General features: G+C 42.8%; 1 pseudogene; it reads left to right on the top strand.

The window, feature by feature from the left end:
- Positions 1-1497: 1497 nt before the first annotated feature.
- On the top strand, positions 1498-22416 carry LOC148105030 (beta-1,4 N-acetylgalactosaminyltransferase 2-like; annotated as a pseudogene).
- Positions 22417-22583: the final 167 nt, after the last annotated feature.

Here is a 22583-nt window from a genome sequence, read left to right as displayed (position 1 = left end):
CCCCTGCAGCACCAGACGAGGCGGAAGCCGAGGCTGGACCAGACGAGGCGGATGCAGAGGCTGGACCAGACGAGGCGGATGCAGAGGCTGGACCAGACGAGGCGGATGCAGAGGCTGGACCAGGCGAAGCGGATGCAGAGGCTGGACCAGGCGACGATGAAGCCGGAGCTGGACCAGGCGACGATGAAGCCGGAGCTGGACCAGGCGACGATGAAGCCGGAGCTGGACCAGGCGACGATGAAGCCGGAGCTGGACCAGGCGACGATGAAGCCGGAGCTGGACCAGGCGACGGCGTGGGTGAAGCTGAGGCTGCAGCTGGCGAGGATGAAGACACGGCTGCTGCCGGCGGCGTGGATGAAGCTGCTGTTGCTGCCGGCGGCGTGGATGGAGTGGCAGCCGGCGAGGACGTTGAGGCTGCAGCTGGCGGCTGGACGGGCTCCTCGGGCCCTCCAGCTGACGAGGCAGAAGACTGGACGGGCTCCTCGGGCCCTCCAGCTGACGAGGCAGAAGACTGGACGGGCTCCTCGGGCCCTCCAGCTGACGAGGCAGAAGACTGGACGGGCTCCTCGGGCCCTCCAGCTGACGAGGCAGAAGACTGAACGGGCTCCTCGGGCCCTCCAGCTGACGAGGCAGGAAGCTGGCTGGGTTCTCCTGAACCTCCAGCTGACGAGTCTTGGGGCTGGACGGGCTCCTCGGGCCCTCCAGCTGACGAGTCTTGGGGCTGGACGGGCTCCTCGGGCCCTCCAGCTGACGAGTCTTGGGGCTGGACGGGCTCCTCGGGCCCTCCAGCGGACGAGTCAGGAGGCTGGACGGGCTCCTCGGGCCCTCCAGCGAGAACAGTCTCAGGACCAGCGGGCACAGGGGCCCCTGGCGGGCGCAGAACAGAACCAGCAGGCGCGGGGACCTCTGGCGGGCGCAGAACAGAACCAGCAGGCGCGGGGACCTCTGGCGGGCGCAGAACAGAACCAGCAGGCACGGGGACCTCTGGCGGGCGCAGATCAGAACCAGCAGGCGCACGGGCCTCTGGCAGGAACGGATCAGAACCAGCAGGCGCACGGGCCTCTGGCAGGAACGGATCAGAACCAGCAGGCACGGTGGCCTCTGGCAAACACAAAGCTGACTGCAGCTGCACCGAGCATTGACTCAGCTCAGGCAGCGACAGCCGGGTGCAGTCCTCAGCTGGCGTCTTTACCTCCAGGGGTCCAGAGTCTGCTGGGGGCTGAAACCCAGCCTCTGGGGAGGCCCTGGAGTGCGTCTCAGTCTCAGAACTGGCCAGCTCTTGAGGGACGTTTTTGTAGTCATTAGGTTTGTCTCTCTGCTTGGGATAAGAAGTTGTTGAACTGTCCTTTATGGGTTGAACTGTTATGGCTTGCTGTACCAGAGGAGATGGTGAAGATGATGGCTGAATTGGTGGCTGAGCTGATGAGTCTTCTACCAACTGAGCTATTGACCGGGCTATGGACTGCAACGTAGTTTGTAGTCGGTCTGGCTGTGGTAATGACTGGGCAATGGGTCGTGAGGCTGAATGTGACGGAGGTGACGACTGAGCGGCTAACTGAGCTAGTGGTTGTTGGGCAGCTAACCGAGCTACCGGCTGGGCCGCTGGCTCAAAAAACACACCCCCGGTACAAACAGTCACAGGTTCAGGCGAAACCAAAAGAGTGTCTTGTCCACTCACCACAGCCGGCCGCTCAGAAATCCCCAGGTCCGACTGTGGCGAGGAGCGTCGGCAGCGTGAGCGCCGTTTCCCCCTTGAAGGCTGGGTTGACGGGCCGGGCAGAACATCCTCTGTCGGAAGTGAAGCATGAGTTGCAGGGTGGGTGGTAGCAGCCGGGGGGTGAAGACGGAGCTCGTTCAGAATGAAGTTCTGTGCGAGCGGGTGAAGTGAGTCCAGTAGCCAGGAGTGAGCAAAGATTAGCTGCTGTAGCCTGGCTTCTACAGCGCGGTGAAATTCCTCCCCCTCATGCTCAAGCCACAGGTTAACTAACCTTGACACGGAGTCAATCAATTCCTCCCGAAACTCCTGGGAGGGTGCGGATGCTGCTGGGTCCATGTTTGGTCGGCTCGTACTGTCACGGCTGGCGGGGTGAGCCGTGTGGTGTGGAGGAAAAGGAGGACCCAAAATGCAGACAGCCGATATGGTGATATGAGTGAGGGTTTTATTTACAGTGCACAAATAACACAACTGAGGGCAGGACAGAACATAAACCTAAACTGGGTGAGCTAAATAACAAACCGGAGATCATACGAACGGGGTGAGTGGCAGAGAGACGCAGACGAGGAACAGGACACCATGAAACACAGACGAGCCGACAACGAACACAGACCGACACCCACTATATATACACACACGGTAATCGGGTAATGGCAGACAGGCGGGGACACAGCTGGAACCAATGGACATAACGAGACACAACCCTACAAAGTAAAACAGGAAACACACAGACTGTTTTACACAACAACACGAGGACATGAACAGAGCACCGAGGGAGACGCAGGTAGGGAAGATAAACACAACCAAACACCAACAACCAATACAAGATCAGAAATAAACTAGAAAGTGATAATCATCAACTGAAAGCGCTGGGTCACCGACCCAGGACCATGACAGTTATTCAGAAATTTTACCAGTAACAGCGCTCACAGATCGGGGACCTCTGGAATTTTATGTGCCTGGAAACGGGTTGCATTACCTGGATTTAAATGACACACTGCTGAGTTTAAGGTTGAAAATAACAAACCCAGATGGTAGCGATATTGAAGCGGACGCTAATGTTGGAATTATAAATTACCCTTTAACAGTGGCCTCCCATGGACGAACGTGATAGAGCCTGCCCGAAACTAGGAGAAAAATTGAAACGGGAATGGCATTCAGGGAGGGAAACGTGGGTGTACGGGGCGCGGGAGCCAACTCTGATGCGCGGCCTGTGAAATGCGACCCAGGGGTACTCTGGGAGCCCCGGGGTCCGGAGCTGCCCCGAAGGGGAGCACAAGGGGTAAAATGCGAGCAGCTGCATTTTGTATCATTTACAAACCTTTAAAACCTTCCTTCGGTAACCCAGAAAGAAGAGCTTTATAATAATCAAATGCAAAGGCACAAATGCATGGACAAGTACCTCTGCAGTGTCCAGTGATAAAACTTGCCTGATTTTAGATATGTTCTATGTTCTTTAGGTGATAAAGGGCAGTCATTGTTTTCTCTTCCACATTGGACTCAAAGGAGAGCACCATGTCAAACCACACACCCAAATCTTTACCTTGTCTTTGCAATTTATGACATCAATTTTCAAGGTGAAATTTTGGGACAAGTACTTAAATTTTTGTGGTCCAATGACCATCAAATCGGTCTTATCAGTATTAAGAAGCAGGAAATGATCAGATAACCAGCTACTAATGGCAGATAGACAAGCTTCTAATTTAGACAAGTCAACACAGTTTCAAAGCTGCAGGTCAATAGCATAACAATAAAAGGTTACATTAAAAGAATGTACAAGAACAACAAAAGGCAGCAGATACAAAGAAAACAACAATTTCCCCTCTCAGAGGCTGGAGATGTAGGAATTAAAAGATCAAATAAAATTGCTAAATGTTCTAAAATAGGTAAAAGACAGGTTTCAGTCACAGATAGATTCAGTAGGTACCCCAGGACAACGTCTAGGGTGTAGCCCTTGCATGTTGGCCCAGACACAATTCTGAAATCAACAAGTCAAGAGCCCTTTCTCAAGTACAGACTCGCGTTCTCGGCGAGACCGGACTTGCCGAGAACGCGAGTACGGACTCGCGATTTGTACAATTGGAACACCAGCGTACTTGATGATGTCACAGGTCTGGAGTTTTTACTGCCGTCCCCTCTTAATTTAACTGTGATTAATATGTTATGAAGCTTAACTTTAATCTCAGCCAAACCAATTTACTCAGGAACAAATAAAATCGGTGCAGCGTCCGCATCACTGCAGCCGCAGCACCAATCTGTCTGTCGATCTCCAGCTCCCTTCTCCCATCACTCGCGAATAGGACCCCGAGATACTTGAATTCCCCCACTTGGGGCAGGAACTCATCCCCTATCCGGAGTGGGCACTCCACCCTTTTCCGGCTGAGAACCATGGCCTCAGAAACATCGGAGCACGTTTGGAAATATATAGAAATATATGATATCTTGATAAACTGAGTAGATATTTGAAGTTTACACAGCTACATCCTCGCCTGAAAATATCTTAAAAGTTTATTTTGTGACCCAGAAAAAGTAATATTTTTTAGCCGCGGTCCTCCGCCATTGCCGCGTTTGAGTTTTGGACGGAATGCATTCTGGGATATTTAGCTGTACCCAGTAGCGGTTTTAGATACGGGCGACACGGGCGGTTGCCCAGGGCGGCATCGTGGTGGGGGGCGGCATCACGGGCATCGGCAAAAAAATAAAAAATGCTCGTACTCATGCTGCCCCGACATCAGCCAGCGCATATTGGGAATGTCACAGGCACCGATCAGTTTTCTATCGCCCATTTGCTGGGAGTAAGGGCGCCCTTCGTTTGCGAGGTGCGCCTGCTGCTTGCGGCGCAGAGAGGAGAGGGCGGGGCGGCGGGGGATTTTCTGACCGGCTGGAGCAGCGTCTAATAACCAACTCGCAAAGTAAAACAAAATAAAAACAAACCAATAAACACGAAAACACCCGACATTATGATACAGACTTATAATTTGCACCGATGTTTTTTCGAAATTCTATACACGAAAAGTGAGTGCGAGAGCCCTCGGTGCGCCTGCTCGCTGCCGAAGTCAAAGTAAACTTTATTGTCATCTCCGCTACAGACAGTCCAGTATATAGAGAGACGAGACAACGAGGCTCCAGTTACAGCAGTGCAAATAAACAAACAATATATGTAAGAAGAGTAAGAAAATAAATATACACTTTAGGACTCGGGGTAAAGGGATCAATAACAATTTTAAATTTACAGTTTGATGATTTAAAGTCTCACACACGACCCGTCAAAAGGGGAGGGGGGGCTGCTGCTTCCAAATAAAACACATTTCATTCACAATGTTGTAAATCCAAGCCCATTATGTATTCATGATTTGAATCCTGGGTTGTGTGAAATCCCAGAAATAAAGACAAAGTGAATCTGTGAATTAAGGTGTAGGTCTGTTAGGTTATGTTGTGGTGAACCTCGGGTTGGGGGATGAATGTTCATACTGGAGTGCAAAATTAAAAGGGAGTGTTCGCCCAGGGCGCCAAACAGGCTAGGACCGCCACTGGCTGTACCAAGTCCACACAAGTCACCACCGATGCATGCTCGATAAAATGGGCAGAGCAAGGACAAATCCGGGAATTTTTCGCGTTCTCGGCTTGATGCGTACTTTGAATTGGAACAGTACTTGGTCTCCATATCACGAGTACATGAGAACGCAAGTATGCACAAGTACGCATATTGAGACAGGGCCAATATATTTAAGTGGATAAAAGGTAACTATAGTTAGAACCACAGGACAGCTTAAAGTCAGGAGCTGGGAGTCAAATGAGGAAAAAAAAAATCTATTTGCATTTAAAACAGTCTTTGATGATAGAGGCAACCCCGTCTCCCATCCCAGACAACCTGGGCAATGTTCCAGCAAAGGTGCCACTTCACCAGCGCAAAGCTATGTCTCAGTTAGGAACATAACGTCCAGCTTATTACTTCCCCTCCTATACCTTTGGCATTGCGACGAATAAAACTGCAATGGGTGAGCATGCTCCGATAACATCGGGTCAACCGGAAGAAGGCAGCGCTGTTTGGCGGCCGAAAAAAGTTCTAAACAGCCATGATCGCTAGTGGCAAGGACCTGCCGCATCCAAGTTCTGACTCGCGCGTGCTTCCCAGATCGCACGCCATGTATACGTGCACTTTTTTAGCGCTTCCAAGGATTCCAGGGTGGATCATGTTGATGCATTTTCTCTGGTACCGACGCCAAATGTACAGAATAATGTTGGCTCAGAGTTTAAAGGTGAAGCTGTTCAAATAACCTTTTATGTTTCTGCCTTATTTTCTTTTAGGATGAAAAACTGCACTTAAATATTTATTACTATTATTTAAAGACGAATATTTTGAAAATTTACTTAAAGTACATTAATCCTAACAATAGAAAGATACCCTGGGTATGTTGATCTCACGTTGTAGTATAGGGCCCAGAAATGTATGACGTTGACACACAGAATAGAGGTCTAGTCACACCAGCTCTTAAAAAGTGAGAAATGTTGATCGGGACAGGGGCAGGGCAAAGCACCAGCAGTTGGGGCGGAACCACATCTAATATTACTAAATCTCAAAAGCTAAAAAAAAACAAAACTCAAGAGGTGTTTAACTATTTTCATTTTTTTAGCCACACTGAAATGATTCCATGTTTGTTGAAAACATGATTACATGCTTTATTTCCCATATGGATAAATGTATTGCTTATCCAATAATGCCACTACTTAGATTGACCTTTGGCCTCACAGTACTTATTTGTTGCTTTGTGGTCATTATACTTGATCAGTCAAAATGATCTGTGTTGCATACACTTCATTTCTTCCACAGGACAACTTCTGTACTGTCCAAGAAGCTGTTTGCTTTGCCCAACTCTCCTCTGCAGTATCCAATTTACACAGTAAAGCCCTTGTCCTCCTCTGTCATACCAGGTGAGACATGAAGAAATACATAGGTAATGAGTAATAAAAGAGATCCTGCCAAATAGGGCACTGCAGCATGTCATATATTATCAAACACAATTTCAGGGTAGCGCTACCATGGTTACAGACAGGAAGGTGGATCTCGGTTTTCACATGTTCAGTCACTTCCTTGATCATTTGCCTTTTTAAATTTTCTTTGTTATATGGTCAATATAACCACTGACGTATCTATTTCTTTCCATCATGGGATGCTGTCACAGTGTGGTCATTTTAATTTTAGGTTTACAGCTGCATGCAGGAAAAAGGAGCAGCTACAAGGTTAGTGTCATAAAACAGTTCAGCTTGACAGGCAAATCTCAACAAACTCTGTTAGAATAGTAGAGGTGCAAGATGGGTATCAAATATTTCTCCAAAGGTAGGTCTGTATGTTTCATTTAAAAAAACAGTGAACTTCAAGGCTGCCACTGTAGTATTTCTGCTTGGTAAAACTTTAAATTTCCTCATAGTAATTGTGATGACCTTAGAAGCTCTTGGTAACTTTCATTTTAATACTATTATCATAGAGATTTAAAGAAACAAAGATGTTGAATTTGCATTCTTTATGTTGTAGGAATAATTCTTTGTCATTTGCAAATGAAGCCATTTTGGTGTTGAGTTTGAGTTGAAGACAGAAACCCCACCGTAAGCAAAATTGTCAGGCCCTAGATACTTTGCTGAAGATGAGTTGGATATTTAAAGCCAGAGTGTTAGTAATATGAATTTTATAATTTGCTAAATGATTATTAAACCAAAGCTATTTCTCAAATAATATAATTACTTTAATGTATAAAGTCTAACTCAGGACCTATCCAGTTGCCCCACCAGTGCTTTTCTTCATTCATTCTCACTTGAAGTCACTTATTTACATTACCGTAATAACTTTTTTTGGTCTCTGGTTGTCATGTGCTTCCCATGTGGATGGCCCCTAAGCTCTCTTTAGCATTTTGCTAGCTGCATACATAAAGCCCTGCAGTAACATCAGGCCAGGACACTGAGTCTGGTTTTGTGGTTGTGGTCTGGGGCCAGCTTTCAAATATAAGATAATACATCTAAATCAAATACCACAAGAAATTAGGTAAATTAAAAATGAAAACAATTTTCTGTGATTGTATGTAAATTTATATCCAGCATTTACTGTCACTGTGATTAAAATGAATGATGTCACAGATGTCTGTGTAAGTATGAATACTTGGAGTACTTTTTAGTTTATTCAGATTTTTCTATTCTAGGTGGTCTTAAAAGTCTCTAAAGGGATCCTGACCACAGATATTTCACCAGCAGAGGTCACAGTCGAAGGTGAGATTCCACTTCTCATCAGTTTATATACAAATTGGTGACAAAAAAAGCTAGAACTCCTATACTAAACAAATCTGTTATTTTGTGGAGGTTAATTTGTTGGCTTGATTTGTGTCTGATATATCCTTTAAAAGGGTGGGTCACTGCAAATCAGGAACAAATATGTTCTGAGTCATTAACTTTATTCTATAGCAGAACATTTATGTCCTGAAAGTATGAATAGGGCATGGAGGGGTCACTGCATGATATGATGGGTTTGATATGTTATGACATTCACAATCAAACTTCAATCTAAAGAAGACACTGGAATGAAATGTTGTGAAATTGTAATTCACAGGTTCTGGTGAGAAAGAATTGATAATCAAGTCCGGGAGCCTGGAGCTGCTCAATGACGTGCTGGTCAAAGTGTCCTATACTAGCACAGTCTACCATATCAACACTGGAGACCTTGGTCTGCATTGTCTGGGAACTCAGTCTTGTCTTTTAAGCCCAAATCTTCTTTTTAGTGTACAATAAGTATTTTTTCTTTTTCTTTTTTTAGTAACTTTCCAGTTTGAAAACCATAAAGCTGTGTTCGCTATTGCCATCAAGCAGCCTCATGTACCAGTCCTGTATGACATGGGGACAGGTAGGAATCTACTTTTTAAACAAGGGTATTAAAAGAGAGAGAGAGAGAAATGCAGGAAAACCATGAATTTTATGAAGGTTCTTTCACAGTATATGCCAACCCAATTATTTCTTTGGTTTTATTTTGTATCTTACTACTAGTTAGTGGGAATAGTGTGTTGTTAAAATATTAAGTATCCATCCATCCATTCGCTTATCCTTTTCAGGGTCGCGGGGGGCGCTGGAGCCTATCCCAGCTGTCATAGAGCGAGAGGCAGGGTACACCCTGGACAGGGCTAACAGGGCTAACACACAGGGACAGACAACCATTCACACTCACATTCATTCGCACATTCACACCTAGTGACAATTTGATTATCCAATTAACCTATCCCCACAAGCTGCATGTCTTTGGACGGTGGGAGGAAGCTGGAGTACCTGGAGGGAACCCACGCAAACACGGGGAGAACATGCAAACTCCACACAGAAAGACCCCAGCCTGATGTTGGAATTGAACTCAGGACCTTCTTGCTGTGCGGCAACAGTGCTAACCACCGTGCCACCGTGCTGCCACTTAAAATATTAAGTATTCTAAGTTAAATTCCCCTTCACAATTTGTTTTTGTTCCTTGTGGATTATTAAATCTATAACTCCTTTGGCTGAGTGCTTAGAAACCAGATGCGAAAAATAATGTGTCCCTAGACTCTGCTTCCTTCACGGTGCCAGTGAGATTAAGCTGGTCCTCGAAGTATTCCTTCCGAAGTATTCTTTCCACTGCCCGACAATGTTCTCAAACGAAGTCAGCAGCGCTCCATCCGCACTATACACAGTGCAGGTAGAGCACTGCCTTCCCCTCCTGAGTCGCCAGAAGGTTTGCCAGAATCTCTTCAAGGTAGTCCGAAAGTCTTTTTCCATGGCCGCTCTGAACTGCTCTCACACTCAAGTTTTTTGCTTCACCCACTGCTCAAGCTGCGTTCCGCTTGGCCTTTCAGGTGCCTCTGGAGTCCCACAGGCTAACCAAGCCCGACACAACTTCAGCCTGGTGGCTCCCTTCACCTCTGGTGTCCACCATTTGGTTCGGGGGTTACCACAACAACAGGCAACAACGACCTTGCTGCAGCACTTCAGTGTAGCGGCTTCAGCAATGAAAAGTTTGCTGTTCAATTTGCACAGTTTGCACAAAACTCATTCTACTCTGTAGCAGATGATCTGTCTTATTTTCTTGAAACATTTTTTTGCTTCTGTCTGTCAGATATCAGCTCTCAAGTTACCATCGCCACAAAGACCTTCCTGCGGTACGAACAGCTGAAGGTCTTGTTGGACAGTATCCGAAAATTCTATAGCACCATAAAAGTTATTGTTGCAGATGACAACTTTGAACCAGAGCACATTACCGGAGAAAACATTACATCATGCCTACAGCACAGGTATGCATAGACATTTAGAACGTAAGATTGTGTTTTTTGTGGGGGTTTTTATTCATACTGAGTTTTATCAGACATCTTGGACAGAGCAGTATAATTATTGAAGGATTTATTAAAATAGTAAAATATAGGATTTTATGCTTTTTTCTTTTCTAGAATTAGACTTTAAATCACTCATCCCCTAAATATAAGAAGAGTGGAGAGGAAATGCTCAGTGCATCGCATGAAATCATCCAGTAGTCTGAGGGTAGTCAAGTGTGCCTTCATCCAGCCCTACGTGTAAGCTTTTAGAAGAAAAAGTTTGCAGCTTTTAAGATTAGACTCCAGTGTTTTGGATTAGTGATTTTAGGAACTTTCAGAACAATCTGATAATACTGAATTACAATAGTCCAGTCTAGAAGTAATGAATGTCACAAGTGACTACTTACACCTCAGAGGGTAAAGGACCATTAAAACAGACTGTAAAATATGTTTTCATCCTCAGGGCTGGTTTGCAGGCAGAAATCTGGCTGTTTCCCAGGTAACCACCAAGTACTTCCTGTGGGTGGATGATGACTTTTTGTTTACAGAGAAGACAAAGATAGAGAAGCTTGTGGAGATGATGGAGGCGGTCCCTGAACTGGATGTGGTGAGAATGAAATAGCTCATGTTATCTGATTTATGTTTTCTTCTTTAAATAGAACACTAACTGATCTATGTACATAATATATATGTATATATATCCATTTCTGTTAACAGTTGTAAGCACCCCCCCCCCCCCCCCCCAATTTGTTGATCATTTTCATCACTAATGTGATCTAGATTCCTGCTACACTAAATTAACTGGAGAATTCTGTGTTTTTGTCAGATTTTTTTTCTTCTTTAGCTAAATCAGATGTTTGCATTCTAAGTGTGACCTAATACGCCCATTCCACCATCACCACCAAGGCTCATTCCTTTTTGATAAGACTGATCATAAACCTTGCACTTTTACGGGAACAGGAATAACCTTTTGTACAGCATGTAGCATAAAAGCCACAGTCACATGTATTATATTGTAAACAGTGAGCAGGAGGAAGTGGTTGAGAGGTTTAGGTTGTGTTTCAAATATCAGTTGTAAACTGAAGCTGTCATTAAACTTGGAGTTTGTGTTGGACTACAACCCAACTGATCAGCATTATTTGACTATTCCAAAAAGAAAAACAAGTTAGAATAAAGGACTGTTTTTTAAGCTGCATCAAAGTGCAATTTAGCAAGCCAATAAAGTGGCCAATCAGATTTTTTTTTCTTGTTATTCAGAGTTACAACCAATAACAAGCAAAAGTTAGACACAGTTAGGACCAAGCTTAGCTGAAGACCATTTTATTAAGTCAACTACAGTACAAAAGGTTAGCCACCTCATAAACTAGTTTGCGATAAAGACTTGGTTTTGATTTAAAAAAAACAAACAGAAAAAGAAGTGTTACGGATTCAAATATTGGGAATGGATACAAGAGGAAGACCAAAATAACAACACTGGTCCGGCCGGGTCAAGTCAAACGATGATTTAATGAACACACGCGTGGGAGATGGACACCATACCGCAGACAGCATCAGATCTCAAAATGGTGGAGCCTTGATCAAACTCTTATAGCCTCTAGTGGCCCCCACCTAATCATAAAAGCCTAAACATTCACATTCTTTCTCACACAGCGCCTAAGCTACGACCTTGGCTCCCTGTTTATCTGCTCCTGATGAAATGGGGCAGTATGCTCTGTTCTCTTCTAATCAGACAAATAAGGCGATGACTTTCTGTGAACAATATTTTCTTATAACTCAGCAGTATAATGCATCATAAAACAATATCATCCATTCACAATAAATCAGCAGTCTAATGTAATGCAAATCAATTTACCAAATGTAATAGTTATCACCTTCTTCTAATTCAGGAGAATAATGCAAACTAAAACTACATAATAATTCACAATCTTTACTTAGGGGTCTAACATGGCATAAAGTAATATCATAATCCGACAATTCCCCCTGATGAGCTCTTTAGACTTAAAGAGCTCACTTACACCCTGCAATCCAGTGTTGCCGGGTTCATTTCTCCTTACTCCTTAGGCCCTTTGTCCCCCTGTTGGGTGAACCATATGTGAGATGACCTCTGTGTTTGCGCAGTTCAGATGCAAGAAAAACTTTTATTACAACAACAACAGTAGGTACAGATGATACTCCCATCACTCCCCAGTTCTCCCACAGCTTTATTTCGGTGCTACCTTATACCCTCCAAACGTACTCAGACTAGAACCTCTGTCCGAGGAGCTTTTAACCTTTATTTTATTTCTGTAGGCACCAGTGTCTTCCAGTCGGGTGATCCTCTGCTCTTCTTTCTTCAACATCAGGGGTTAGACAACCCTTTAGTCGTTGCACAGATCAGGGGATTATTCTGCCCCGATTTCAAACAATGATCTGTGTATTCTGGGGTCACCGCTGTGTTTCCCAGAAAAAGGAACAGGAACGTGTCCCCCTTATGACCAACAGCCTCTCGAACGTCGTTGGTGTGGTGTTCCTGGATTTCCTTTAACCCCTTCATGGTTATTGCTGTGTTTATGGGATCCATCCTTTTGAGGTGACTAGCTGGAGCCCAAAATGCCATGACACTTGAACCCAGTTGATGTTTCCGCAGTCACCGTGTCTGTCTCTGCTGCCAAGGATCCTCGTATATCTGTGACCTCGTCTGGTGTCTGTTCCTTCCTCTGTAAGAGACAGAAAACCAAAACACCTCTCTTCCCAGCTCTAACAATCTAATGTTGCTGTCTACTGATTTTTTGGTGATTCAGAATTTGTTTAGAATATTCAGAATGTCCCAAGGACTTATCCTAATTTAGTGTATGTGTGTTTAAGCGTGTTTGCATTTAGCCTGCTGCACTCAAGGCATTTCCTACACTTTATCAGTCCGGACTATCGCCGAACGAAGCTTATGACCTTCAAAAAAACCGAGTGCCAACTCATTATAAGCACATTTGCAAGATATGTATAAAAATGATTAAAACCACTCATTCTAATAAAAGACATAAACAAATTAGCCATTTCTAATTCTACCATGTGTCCATTCAATGAAGCTAGAAAATTAAAAGAAAAGGTTAGTGACCTCATATCTTAGAAAGTATCAGACTTTCTCCTATCCAGTGTCGTTGCTCCAGTCTTGTTATTCTGTTAGGGAATGAAATCAATTTAATTGTCATGTTAGATCTGTTCAACTCCGGGCTCCGCCCAGAGCCTGCGTCTTCACAATCGTCTACAAACAAAACCTGTATTATTATGAACTTCACTTCAACATGAACTTGTTGACTACTTTTGACACCTGTAGATAGAAGATTAACATGGGGTTATAACAATCACTGTAATACAAATATTAATATGTCAATAGCTTCAATAAATGTTCAATGCAATGCTTGTTATATGATTCTGATGTAACAATAATGCTGATGCTAAAATAACAGTAAAACACACCCTTTTTATCCCTTACTGACCACAGCAGAGGCCTCTATGTTTTAATTCAGCCATGAATCCAGCTCACCTGATTCATCCCTGAGCCCCACCGGCACTGGCATTTGACAGGGTGGCGCTGCATATTCTTCCTTTAATGTCACTATTTTCAATCTGTTAATTAGAGTGCTTAAACATGAAGTAGACTACGTCCACTACAAGTCAATACAACTGTGAATGTGGCCAATTATCAATCTATTACCAATCAATAACAAAAAATAGCTTTTATTTTATGCATGCTTTTAGTCAACCATTCACCCACAGGATCTCCAATCCCAGAAAATTCCTTCTCTTCCTTTAATAAGTCTGTCCTCCTTCCATGCCCTGGTAACTGGTCCATCCAGAGCCATATCATCTTGAAATATACATACAACAAGCCAAACCACACCTTGGTCACACCAACCCTTTTCCGCCCTGAAGATGTCCAACGCCATCTTAGTCTGGACTGTCAAAGGTGACTTTAACGCTGACTGTTCCGACAATCCATTTATAACATTTCCTGGTCAGATTAGCCAATCCCTGCACACTGGAATAAACATAATCAACATGATCAACATTTTTCCTGCGTGTTTTTCACCATCTTATTAATTCCAATGGTCCATCCTACATTATGTTTATCTAGAACTCCACTCTGTCTCTAAATGTTTGAAGAATTCTTCATGTTTGGGGTCAAGTTTTAAGAATTTGACCATACGTGAAATTAATAATGTTATCACCCCCATCGGGGCTTACCTTTCCCACTTCTGATGATATTCCTCCCTATTCTTTGCAAGTCCCCAATTTTGGTGGCGAGAAACTGTTGGTGTGGTCAAGTGGGCGCTGTAAAAACAAAAGCTCAGGACAGAACAGTTATCAGTCATGTACTTCATACAAAATTAGCATATATTCAATTTCATATTGATCCTCTGAGTGTAATGGTACATTTTAATTTTAATTTATCAAAGCTAAACACAATAATTTTTCTTTATTTTGCTCTCGTTCTTGTGCAGCACCACATCTCAGCACATGCCCCTGTCGGTTCTATCTTACTTTTCTAAATTATTGACTATTTCAATGGAGAACCTAAATGACGTGGACCAGTGTTTGTAATTACATATCTCTATTTTAAATGTAACAAGTCTATCATTCCCCTGTTATTCATAGACATTAATAGAGGGTTTTTTTTGCTTTTTTCTCTATCAAAATTAATTGGCTTTTTTACAGTGGCCTGCTATGGTTAATAATAACATTTTCAGTCATGAGTGAAATCAAAGCTTCTCTCCATTTTAGCATTTAACATTCCCAACAATATAATGTGATGCATTAATCGAAACACAGCTAATAAAACACAATTTTCTTGATGGAAACATCAGTAACTCAAAATTAGCAACCAAAGGGTTAAGTCTACAGTTCACACTCATGTGAAGCTACAGCCTCCCCCTTTAGTCTCTGTCCTCCTTCTACTCCTGCAAAAACAAAACAAAGCGAGACAAAACATCCACCCTTCTTTTACAGGCTGGGTGAATTTTTTGTGGGCATTTACTAATCCTAAAGTCGGTACCGTTTTTGTCTCCGTATCAAGTCAGTTTAAACTTTTAGTCGTCAGTCCATCACAGTCCAGTCACATGCATACATTCACACACATTCATACCAGATATTGCTGATAATGGAGTCTCACACGCAACCTATTCGAGGCTCCATCACCAGCAAGATGACGTCATCATTTTAAAGGAAAACAGTTCCTTGTTTCTTTGGACTGGATTGACTCGCTGCAATCCTTTTAGGCTCAGGACTTCTCATGTGATCAATGTCCCATATAAGTGAATTTCTCCAGAGCCCATTATAATCATGGAGAAAAATACTTTGCAACTGTTTTCAGTAAGAATGTTTTATAGCGCTTTAAAGTTCAATCTCTCAGGCCTGGATTAAAGAGCTGATTTGTTAAATCAGGAACTCACAAAATACCAAAATATCACCACCGGTGGATCACTCCTCTCAGATGTTCTTATTTCAGTGCACTGTAACAAAAGCAAAGACAAACGTAACCAATAAAATACTCATATAATAACAAATACTGGGGCCCGTTGGAAACATGTCCAAACATAAAACCATCTTTCTCTCTCTTAGAGAAAGAAAACAATCCAAACCTCACTGATAAAATCAACCTAGTTTTAAGCAAAACCCAAAATCAACAAAACTTCACCAGAAAGTTTTTCTCCGTCCCGGGACAATATTGTGTAGGAATACAGGTACCATAACTTCTTTTCGCACTGACAAAAACATGTTGGACTTATTTGATTCAATAATGGACACTAGTTACACACAAATGTTTCGCTTTGATAGAAACTTAAACAACTGAGTTAAATCAACACAACCTTTTCATATTCAGTAAACCTGTGCATTTTGAGTTCATATTACACGATTAAGACATGTTCAGATGGAGTAAGTTAAGCTCCTGGAATATTTTAATCCTTCACAATTCTGTCATTTTATTTCAACACTATTCAATAACTTTTATCCAAATTCTACTTGGTCCCTTAAATACTACATGTTGTCTTCATATTGCCTACGGTTCAACAAAGTCTAAATTCTGGTTACCATAAAAATTGAATGGGTCTACAACAACTACCATCCTCCTATCTTTATCCTAATTGCACGAGGGCTGGGAAATAACTCTAAAGTGATAGGTTACGAGGCAGGGTGCACCCCGAACAGGTCACCAGTCTATCACCTAGAAACAAACAACCATTTACACTTACATTCACGGATAATTTAGAATCATCAATTAACCTAACTCTAATAGCTTCATGACTTTTCACTGTGGCAGGAAACCAGAATACCCAGAGAGAAACCACTGCAAACTAGCCAGACTGTGGACTTGCACCCAGGACCTTCTTACTGTGGAGCAACAGCACTCACCAGCATGCCAACAATATAGGAAATACAGGGAAGCTATGATTTCCTGTTGAATTTTGTACAGATCTTTAAAGCCTGAGGCAATTGTGTTAAATACACATGGGATGCTTACGTAAATCCAAGGGCTGGCCCCCTTTTCTTTCTTTTTTTTAAATTTATTTATTTTTTCATGTTTCAGTGTGTTCCTCCTTCAATTAAATCTCAATCACAAAAATGTGGCGCTCCGAAATAAGGCTCACACCGTTAATTCATCATTTTCACTCTGTACCACTGCTCCTTATCAGGCTGTGCGAAGCACAGTAAACAATTCAGTCGAGGCCTTGAGCCATAAACAGACATCACTCACAGACATTGTTTTCATAACCAAACTGCTTTAGACCCTGTCCCCTAAATCTACACAAATGCCCTCTGGGTGACATGAAATGCATTTAACCAATTAACAATCAATTACTTCTTGTTGTTGTAACAAATTCTGTATTTGGAGGTTTGTGTGCAGCATTTTGCGTATCAGCATAGCATTTGTTAGTAAAGCATTCTTCATTGCATCAGCGTGTGTGTATCACTCTTCATTGCACAAACATGTGTATGTGTGTATGTGTGTGTGGATCACTTCTCAGTGAATTGAATCAGCATTTCGATTTGTGTGCGTGTGTGTGTGTCATTTCTCAGTCAATCAACGAGTGCATATGTGTTCATATGTGTGTTTCTCTTGATTCTGAGTCAGTGTATGTAGATGTGTGTGTTTGTGTGTGTGTTTGTGTTCATCACTTTCCTGTTCTGGGTAAACCATGGCCTGAAGCGTGCTCTGGGGTCCTGCCTCCCCCTTTTCAGTCCGTTTGGGTCCATTGGTGCTGCTGCCCAAAGTTCTCTCCATACTGGTTCTGGCCCCAATTGAGGCAGTCCTTTTCTCCAGTGTCCTGCATCTTCTCCTTGTCCAGCTCCTCCTTAACATGACCCTTTTTGCTTCTGTAGGTTCTTCAGGGTTTGCTCCTGTGTTGGAGCTTCTCGTCAGGTTTGACAACCTCCTGCTCCAGCAAGCTCCGGCCTGATTTTAAGTCCTGTATCTGGGACTCCAAGCCTGACTGATGGGTTCGATTAGCAGCCAGCTCCTCCTGAGGCATGCTCAGTTTCTGCTCTGATGTCTTGAGCTCTCACTGAGGGCAGAAACCTCAGAGTCTTTTCCGTACACGTCAGATTGAAGTTTATTGATGTTTTCCTTGCTTTGCTCCACGGCCTTCTGCAGCTCTGCTGTTCGGCTCTTCTCAGAGGTCAGCTCCTGGCTGAGCCCCGACACCTGTGCCTTCAGCTTATGTTCTTCTGCTGCTTTTGTCCAATCTGAGGTGCCTTCTGACCTCAGTTACTCCTCGTGTCTCTGGCACGCCCTTTTTGCTGCCCGATCCTCCGTGTTGGTCCGTCACTGTCCTGCACAGGTTTAATGCAGTGTTGTTAAGGTCAGCATTCTTTGCTCGGCCTCACTTTTCATCCGGGCTTAATAGGCATCTCGTCACAGCTCTGTCAGCTGAAGCTGTCTGGAAATCTCCCCCGTGTAGTGAAACGGGCCTTGGATTTAACGTTCTCCGTCTCCGCTGCATGAGATCGTTTTCCTGCAGCACTGTTGACATTCTCAGGCTGTTGTTGTGAGTCCAGCTGCTGTAGCATTTGGTCAGGGTCACATCAAAGATGGTAGAAGGGAGAGCAAAGATGGTAGAGGGGAGAGCAGGAGTCCAGGTCAGCCTCGGCTTTCCGGGCCGACAAAGCAGCCTGTAATTAAGCATAAAGAGAAAAAACAAAAACAAAACAAAAACAGACGAACAGGAAAATGATGTTGTTTTGGCTGTGTTGTTCAGAGAGGGGCCAGGCCCTGTGTCAGCCTTCTCCCCCCCTTTTTTTTGTTTTTTCTCACTATATAATCAACTCCTAACCCACCAAGTTGACAGGACAACACAGGTACACGTTAAAATTCTTAAGATCATGTTTAATAATTCAAAAAAGGAATTTTTATTTCATTCAATAATCACTTGTATTAATCAATCAGAGGAAAACATGTCACAATTTGACTCTTTTAACCACTAAATTTATTATTTCATCACTGGTTTATCATACCAGTGTCTGTCTTTTTGAAGTCAAGTTGTTGTCCTGCAACCCAGAGAGTTTATTTGTTAGTAGTGGATAAACTTTATCATTTAACAACATGTGTATGTTAAGTTTTGCTGCTTTAACCTTGCTGGAAAATCTTCACGTGTTCATGAATGTAAGCTGTTTCTTCATTGCGTGTGTGTGCATTTGTGGGTGGGTTATTTTAACTTTTTTCTCAAACAAGGCATTTCTCTAATTGTGTATGTTTTTAATTTTGTTTCCCAAATTTTGATTTCCCACCTTAAATAACAGCATTCCATGTCTTCAGCCAGGAATTAGAGCTTGCTTGTGAGATTCAGGGACACATGGTGCCAAAAACAATTCAGTGAAAAACTTGCCTGAAAATTTCCAGTGATGGTAACCGATAACTGGAGGAGAAGATGTCCTTTAAGCTTCTTTTTCGGGTGGGGACAAAGTGATAGGTCAACCTGTAAAATTTTGAGCCAGAGCTTGGCCTGTGTGTCATCCCAATTTTGTTAATCTATCCTTTTGCTGCTGTACTCAGGTCTCCTGGTTGAGAGAAATCCACCTGTATTAAGAGACTAAAACATTCATTTACTATTTTTCTTACAACATCCATTTGGTTCATCTACCTAAATTTTACTCTCTCTCTTGGTGCATAGTTCACACAGTCAGGCAGTTGCCTTTTATGGGCATGCAAGTTTCCGGTCACTTACCCCCAGCAGCTGCGAAGCCGTCTCTCCCATATCAAAACTCAGCCAAACATCAAACATTCACCGTAGTCATTCAAAACTTTATTTGTAATATTATAATCAGCAAAATCAGCGTTTTAATTACAGGCATGTATCATTGTTTGCAAATCATACTTATAAAACTCAATAACACGCTAAACAGGAAGTCCTCTGTGGGCTTCACAGCAGCCACCTCATTTGCATGTTCACATACTATCTAAAAATAGCTCGCAGCGCTGCAGTGCACTGTTGTCACACACAGCCTCGTTTCACACTCAACTTTCTATTATATTACAAAGACGTCTTATATTTACAATCACTCTCAGGCCTGAAAGTTTTAGCGCCTACACAATTTTGACAAATTTAAGATAACGGGTCCAACCGAAGAAAGTCCAACTTTTTTGTAATCAATTAACCAGTATCAGCCTCTAACTGTATCTGGCCTCATCTCTAAAGTCCCTAACTCAATTTAAAGTGTCCAAAAAAGCGCAGATAAGGAGCCTCTAACTCCTAGCTTGTTCCAGGATGCCCTGTACCCCACAGTCAAGCCAACTGAACTAACCCTGTTCGCCGACAGGTCAAGGTCGCGCGTCCGCGGCCAGGAGGGAGCGTAACCTCCGGGCTATGCGCCTCTTAGTGGCCTCTAACCACCGTTCTCACAAAATTTATAATACTTTTAAACCGCCGTCAACCCTCTAAAACAAGAGTATGACTGACGCAGATGCAACGTTATGGACAATGGAGCCTCTAACTCTCAACATGGCCAACACAGATGCAATCCTTTAGACCAATGGAGCCTCTAACTCACAAACTGACCAATTCCCTATCAAACTACCTGAGCCTCTAACTCAGTATTATTTTACTTTACCTTGAGCCTCTAACTCAGTATTATTTTCCTTTATCTTGAGCCTCTAACTCAGTATTATTTTCCTTTATCTTGAGCCTCTAACTCAGTATTGTAACTTATAAGCTTATTTCAAGTTTCAAAACTCATGAGATTTTTCATCAAAATCAAAACAGGCCTTCACCAGTAATTTCAGTGAGTAGACTTTTAATTTATACAGTCCAATTTGGCACAGTTTGGATTTACATTCAACAGGTTGTGCCTCACCTTTAAATGTGCCGGCTTGCCCACTCACGTCAGACCACTGGCTCGTGCCTGCCCGTTCAACCACCTCGGACCGTCCAAACCTCCAAAACTTCCATCCCAATACCACAGGACGAGCCCCCAAAACTGTCACGGGTTCAAATATTGGGGATGGATACAAGAGGAAAACCAAAAATAACCACACTGGTCCGGCCGGGTCAAGTCAAACGATGATTTAATGAACACACGCGTGGGAGATGGACACCATACAGCAGACAGCATCAGATCTCAAAATGGTGGAGCCTTGATCAAACTCTTATAGCCTCTAGTGGCCCCCACCTAATCATAAAAGCCTAAACATTCACATTCTTTCTCACACAGCGCCTAAGCTACGACCTTGGCTCCCTGTTTATCTGCTCCTGATGAAATGGGACAGTATGCTCTGTTCTCTTCTAATCAGACAAATAAGGCGATGACTTTCTGTGAACAATATTTTCTTATAACTCAGCAGTATAATGCATCATAAAACAATATCATCCATTCACAATAAATCAGCAGTCTAATGTAATGCAAATCAATTTACCAAATGTAATAGTTATCACCTTCTTCTAATTCAGGAGAATAATGCAAACTAAAACTACATAATAATTCACAATCTTTACTTAGGGGTCTAACATGGCATAAAGTAATATCATAATCCGACAGAAGTCACAATTATCTGTTCGGCGTTCATGGCCAGTGTTGGCCAAGTTACTTGAAAATAGTAATTAGTTACTACTAATTACTACTCCAAGAAAGTAATCCCATTACTTTACTGATTACTATTTTCAAAAGTAATTAGTTACTTAGTTAGTTTTTAAAAGCGTGATACACAACCTGAATATAAAGCAATAGACCTTTCAGCCCAATTCTCTTTTTTCTGCACAATCCATCATATTTTAATCTTTCATCTCTAATCTCTTTAATATACAAGTAAAACACAGCAGAAAATAAATAAAATCAAAGACTCAGCAGCACTGAGTCCTGTCGCTCTTAAATCTATTTTAACCTGTTTGCAGGAGTTTGAGGGTTTGCCCGTTGTCACAGCAGTCATGTCAGTGGGGTGGTCCGGGGATTTCTCTGTGAATGTCACATTCCTGTGGCAGCGTGCTCAGTGTTTGCTCAGATTTGAAGTTACATTTTTCTCTGTAGAAAGAACTTTTCTTCCCACGCAGAGTAACAGCGGACGCTAATGGTTTTATCACTTTTTACAGAATCAAACTCAAAGTAATGTCAGTACTTCCACACTTTAAACGCTGCATGGTCGTACTCTCTCCCGCACTCCATATTGTTCATTGTTAATCTGCACACGTCTGTTGCTTCCACGGACATGCACGCTCTTACGTCATTGTCATGAGACACTCTCACAAACAAAATCACAGTTTAGTAACGCAATAACGTGTTAATTACTTTTTTTGCAATAGTAATCCCTTACTTTACTCATTGCTTGAAAAAAAGTAAACATGTTACTGCCCATCTCTGTTCATGACAATATTTATAGCTTGCTTTTCGGTTTCTCTTCTTTTTAGGTTGGTGGGTCAGTAAAAGAGAATCAGTTTTATTTCTCTCTTATCTATGAAGAAGGAGAAGAAACTGAAGGTGGCTGCTTATACAGGAAGTCTAATAAGAAATTACATTCAGTTCCACAATGCTTTTTGGCCAGTGGAGTGGTCAACTTCTTCCTGGCCCGTACAGATGCTGTACAGAGGGTGGGTTTTGACCCTAAGCTACAGTGGATAGCACATTCAGGTAGGTCCAGATTTCAGTTTGGTTTAAAAGCGACAAGAAGGGGGGGGGGGGGCTTCCAGTTTTGCTTAGCTATGATAACAAAATGTTTTATTTTAAAATACTTGTTTTTTTTTTAATCTAGAGTTCTTTATGGATGGCCTGGGCTATTTACTTGTTGCCACTTGTGGTGATGTATCCATTGACCATCAACATGTAGCCAGAAGTGCTCGTTATCGCAAGTTCAGAAATCCTAGAAAGAATGACTCAGAATTCAAATTGCAGCTTCATTTCTTCAAAAACCACCTTAAGTGCATCAAATATGCATAGAAGACCTTAAGAGAACATCAGTGAACTGGTTGTAGTTATATACTGCACTTTATTTTACTCAGAGCAATGTTTTCATAGATATTGCTTTGCCTGTAATTGTCAATGTTTCTCATAATCCATTCTACTATACTGTATGCTATAATAAGAAGAATTCAAATTGGATGTTT

This window comes from Neolamprologus brichardi, chromosome 3 (genome assembly GCF_056152115.1).
Source record: "Neolamprologus brichardi isolate AB-2024 chromosome 3, ASM5615211v1, whole genome shotgun sequence".
Classification (NCBI taxonomy): Eukaryota; Metazoa; Chordata; class Actinopteri; order Cichliformes; family Cichlidae; genus Neolamprologus; species Neolamprologus brichardi.
The sequence above is the reverse complement of the archived record's forward strand: the minus strand, read 5'-3'. Positions and strand labels throughout refer to the sequence as shown.